Raw genomic sequence first — 6,126 nt, forward strand, 5'->3', positions numbered from 1 at the left:
CCAACCTAGTGTTTCTGTGATTCTGTGAACGGGCCCGTACAGCTTGGCTCGCTTTAAAAAGCGGCCCTTCAAGCCCCCTGGGCTCGCTTTAGCAGAGGATACGTTCTGCACTCTGAAAGCACGCATTAAACATGCGGTGTACATGAGAGACAGCTTACGATATTTAAATAATTGTTTGTATTACTAAGCACTTAATCAAAAAAATCATCACTAATGGGAACTTTCCAGTTACAACCACCCATTTTGATGTATCTAGGTGCTGACAGACATTTTACATGACAGCTGGTAAGAACTGGCACTTCAAACTTTCATCTCAAACACATGAAATTGGTTCCAGCACAGGAAATGGAGAGCATATCTCCGAACTTTGAAGAAAAGAAATTCCCTGTAATGACCTAATGTGGAACTTGGTTACTGCTAGCAGGGTTGGACAGAAGCAGCGAAGTTCAGGTTAGTCAGGCCAACATACGTCATAACAGAACCACCTTACTGATCACTTTCTTGCCAAATATTCAGTTAAACGCTGCTCTGCCTACCAAAGTTAGCATGTTAATAAAAGATGAACCACTTGAAACATTCCTCTGCAAGTAATGTACTGAAAGCAATTCAACTTACAGCAAACCCCCTATTTCATTATAAAGGTGTAACAAAATGGGAGCTTTTAAGGTAAAAAAAAAAAAAAGTATTTTTCCTGATTATTTTATGATAAAGCTTGCAGAGTTTTCTCTGGAACATATGGATGATCATGAATTTTTTATTTAGCAAATGATACATGAAAAAAGATGACAGCACAGCTGGAATGCTGCATACACTATGTGATAATTGCATGTGCCACTCCACACTTTGAAATAAATTTAAGCACATTAAAAAGAGCATAGGCTCTTATCAAAGATCAAACAAGCTACCAACCTAGTCAGTCTTTGCAAACCTGTTTTGAAGCTTTAGATCAAAATGTGTGCCAGGCCCCTAAGGGTTGCTGACTCACCGGCAGAAATGCCAAGGCAACGCCTGCCCGCAAGCACACTTCCTCCTTGTTCCCCTTGTCTTTCCGAATGGCATTGGCAGCACGAGCCCTTGGCTCATCAAGCATGAGCTGGGCTAACTGGAAGACAACTAAGGAGTATCAGGTTTTTCTTTGGTGAGTACCTTATCAGTAGGTTCTCCCTATTAAAATCTACCGATCCATGGTTTTGCATGTATCATGTCACTGACCCTGTTCAACAGCAGCCCCACAAACAGCTGCACTGGCCAAAATGAAGTGATGTAAAACTGGCAAGGGGCAAGAAGTAGGAGGCAGGGTTAGAGAACAGGCATGTTTGTAAAGCCATCTTTACCACAAAGAAAAATAAAGTCACAATCTCAATGGAGTAACGGTGAATACCTAAAGCGTTATAGGCCATTTATAACAATGAATTCAACTCAACCTCCAGGAGGCAAAAAGAAGAAACATGCTCTTACCATATCTGTAAGACAGACATGAACATCATGAATGTGAACACAGGCTACCTAGGCATAGGTTACATCTTGATTTAATATTTTTAAGAACAGGTTAGATAAGCATATCACGAATATTTTTCGCCCTCTCCCTAAGTCACACTTGGGCCAGCATTTCTGCATTTCCACAAACAATCCAGCTAACGGTACTACTCAAATAATCCAATAGACTTCATGAGACTGTTGGCCCATGAAGTTTGACATATACACATATAACCTGCAATATGCTACAGCATGGTTATATGACTGTTAAAATCACTTAATTTGAAGCTGTGTTGTATAGTAATTGAGTGCTTAGCCCTTCAACTCATGTCATAAAAATCACAGTGAAAGTCTTTGCATAAACAGGGCAAAATGTTGAAAATACAAGCAGTCAACTGTTGAAAAGCATTTGATACAAAAAACCTCACAAATGCAGCTAATGTCAGAGTATAAATCCTCTTAAGAAGAGTGAAGTCTGGTTATTTTCCTTTGGCAACAGTAGAAAATTCAATATGCACGATAAGGCTGGTGGTAAATAGAGCTACAGCTGCTATTGACCAATGTTACATTCATAGTGTTATCACAGTAAATGTCTTAAACAGCCCATCCTGATAATTCTGTCCTTTCACACAGAAATTAATGTAAAAATCAAGATGCAGACCATGAGATAAGGTATCAGCTGAGGAAATACAACTATATACAGTGCTAGGGCACTTTTTCCTGGATCTTACATGTAATACACATTGTTTGCTTCAACAAACTGTGATTTTTTTTTTAATTACAATTTTTCTTTTATCTATCCCAGCTACCATGATAGACATGGTAAATAAATCACATTAGACAGTAATACATGTGGTTGAGATAATGCGGCAGTGTTTTGCTTTTATTTCAGGAATAACAAAGCTAGAACATCCAGGAAAACAGCTCGTACAAGAACAGTTCAGTGGTTTGGAGATACTGGAACTAACACATCACATTTAACAGTCAGCTTCACTATTCTTGGAAAGAATTCTGGTGTTTTGGACACATGTGGAACATGAGAAAAGTTACCTACATCTCATGCGCAAAACTTAAGTTACACCATAAGAACTACGAAATAAAAAACTGTACATTCAGCAGAAGAGACATCATCATCACCAAAATGATCCAGGCAGGTAATTCAAATCAGAGTAACCATAAATTTACTTAAAGATGCTTTCCATTAAGTTTGTCATTTTAATTCAATTTTTTAGTACTTTCTTAGTACTTCCTTTAGTACTTCAGAAGCATTTTCTGAAATCCATACTAAAGTGAAGGTGATAATTCCAATGTTAAATTAATGCAATACTAAACTGTAAACCAAATAATATTACTTCCGTTGACTTATTTTAGTAACTTGTAAACAGTATTCTTTGTTTGTACAAATGGCAATAAGAAATTTCTTACATCAGTATTGTTTGAAAAATAATTGAAGCACATTCTAAAAAAGGATATTTAGTTGGTTTTAATAGCTTCTATCATTGATTTCTGAAATTAGACATAATTTTATTCTGAGATGGAGAGAATTCTCTTCCCTAATCAAAAACTTTCAGATCTATTGTTTTAAGAATTATTTGTGGGAAAAAAAGACATACAACATTTTCTTTTAAAGGCTAGTATTTGTCAATAGCGCGCTCTGTTACGGAAAAAACACAGCTTTTTTCCTATTTATTATTATATAGTCATTATTTCTAGGCGCTCATTTTTTCAGCTGAGACTGTTTTGTTTTTGTTATAATCCAGAAACATAACATCATCTCTATTATGAACACTATACCTCTGGGGGGAAAAAAAACCAAAGCTGACAATTTTTTTATAAAAAGAGAACAACCCTGAGGCATGAAGATTCTATTCTGTTGGTCGCAACAATCAAAAGCATAAAGTAAAACAATAAGATACTGGTACATTCTTTCACAGTTTCTGAATTTTGAGCTAAATATATAGATTCATGAGGTATGCACAAGCAGACATTAAGACTTACATACACAAATGCTTGGAAACACAAGCCACAGAAAAGGAGGGTTGATCTCATGCAAGGAACTCCACAGAATTCCACAGATCTTTCCATATCTTGCACCAGTAGAAAAAAGCAGTTGAGCTGTTGGATTGCCTCACTGCTACCTAAGCCACCTTCTAATGGCTCTACATGGATCTACAATCTGAATTCATGGAGGTATAATGAAGTCATAACGAATGACAAGAAAATGTACATTGGCTTTTTTTTTTTTTAAACCGCTTCACGGAAATAAAAGGCTACACACTCAGTAAATATAACCTGCTGCCTTCCCCCTTCTTTGCCTCAATTGTGTCCTACAAAAATCAAGAGCAAAGTTCATATTAAATTTTTCACACCACAGTATTTTGCTTTCATTATTATGTGGTTACGTTTCTAGCCAAAAGGGAAAATTTATAGCAGAAAAATGCCTTCTTGAGCCTACTGGGGAAAAACAAAGAACACACACTTCCCCACCCACCCCCAACCCAACAGAATTTAGGTCCTATCCTGCAAACATGCAGTTACTTAAAAACAATTCAATAGTATTATCCAGAACATAAGAAAAATCTTGTGAAATGAAACTACATAAAGCTTCTAAATAATGAACAAATCCTCCACTTTTTTGCATGGTTGGAGTTCCTTGTCCAAAGAAGCAGACGTATAAATAACCACTTAAGAACAACTTCCCTTTTCTCTTCATCTAGCATTTTTTCTTCACAGATCTGTGGAGAATCAGTGTTAAGTCTCAGCACTCCAAAATAGAGGAGCTGATTTTATTAAGATCCCTCCCCATCCAATATGAAAAGAAAATTTGAAATACATTATAAACAGACTCTCAGATTTTTTTTTTTTTAATTTATTAAGGCAAATTCCTGTATTTTCTTCATAAAAATTACTCGGCTTGTGTCCATGGTATTGTTGCCCAAACTTCAAGTTGCTCTAAGCAGGCATTAAATCCAGACTGTCACCCCTTACATCTGGTGTTAATATGGTCACTTTTGCCTCAGAACAGCAATCTTACGATCTTAAAAAATTAAACCCCTTAACCAGAGAAACATGATCACTTCTCCAACCAGGCAGGTATTTATATAACACTTTTGTTACTTCCCTATTTCTCCTTTCCCAGCTTTTTAGAGTCCTATTATTGTGGTATATAATAAAGAGGGTCAGGTCAGACCATGCCAGCTCATTGTCTCACGCATAACGGTTCCTGCCAACACCCTTACTTCAGATATTTCTCTTCTGTCAAACCTCCCATCCCTTCACTGCTGCATCAGACTATCTTCCAGTAATTCATTCAAACTCTCCCTCTGCCAATTTCTCCCTTTGTACTTTCTATGGCAGTCATTTTGTTGTCCTCTGTACTGTTTTAGACATCAGGAAAAATGCACTGAAAACACAGGAGAAGAGTCTCGTTCCTCATTTCTGTGGCACAGCAGCCAAAAGGAGAATTTAAGAATGACACCAGCTCAGCCCCAGTAGGATTCTGTAACACACTTGTTTTCCAACATTTTTTCAAATTCTAACCCATTAAAACATTTGTCACTAGAGACAAAATACTGTGAATTAAAACCTGATGATAGGCTTGAGTATCAAATGTATCTTGTCAGTTTCTCAGAAGCAGCTTAAGTTTTTTCCAGTGGGTCTGCAGATCACAACCTATTTGAGGAAGAGGGATATTCGATTGCTCTGTGTGTATAATACATGTGTGGTCTGGTTGGCACCCTGGAGATTTGAGAGGGGAAAAAAAAAAAATGCATGCTCAGTGGAGACAGATCTTCAGAATACAGAACAAAATATGTAACGAAAGTCATGTCTCCAGCTCCAATAGCATTCCATTATATTTCAGGTCCTTAACTCAAGTTTTGAAAACAGAAGAGGCTTTTCATGAAATGTGTTCCTGAAATTCATTCTCATGAATCTCACACAGATTAATAGTTTTACCGGAAACTTTACGAAACAAAAAGGAAGTCTGGCATACTTTGAGTCCAGAAGAACGGAAGTTTGACAGGCTTTCAAGCAGCTGGAAACAGTTTTACTAATGAACATCAGGTAATCGTAACTAGAACTTCAATACTAGCTCCACATCTGTGTCAAGCGATCATTAAAGGCAGGTTTTAATGTTTAAGTTTTGAAAGGTTATAAGGAAAGATTATTTACATAATTAAATTTGGTACTTAATACTACCTTGTCCTTCCCTCAGTGGCAGTGATCGCTGTAAACCCTACAACATTGCATGTTACAACATAATAAGCAGAAAGGAGGGTAGTTAAGAGCCCATGCTTTGTTTTTTTAACCCATTATAAAACTAGAACATCCTACATGCAGTTGTAAACAATTCCATTTACAGAAAAAAATAAAAAGGTGTCCTCACAGGTAAAAAGGAATCCTTTTAGCAAAGACAACAAAGTACTCAAAATATAGTTATAAAATTTTGGCATAGGTCTACTTGCATGGTCCATGCCAAGAAACTGTATGGAAAAGATGTGTAAGGTATACAGAAAGGAGAAGATGGAGTACTACAGTTTGTTACAGGATTAAGCTAAATATTCAGAATTTTCTATATCTAGAAATACAGAAAGACATTCTACAGAGACAGACAGAAAAGAACAATTCATAATAGCTAGCCACAGTGCA

Source organism: Phaethon lepturus, unplaced genomic scaffold, assembly GCF_000687285.1.
Source record: "Phaethon lepturus isolate BGI_N335 unplaced genomic scaffold, ASM68728v1 Scaffold9280, whole genome shotgun sequence".
Lineage (NCBI taxonomy): Eukaryota > Metazoa > Chordata > Aves > Phaethontiformes > Phaethontidae > Phaethon > Phaethon lepturus.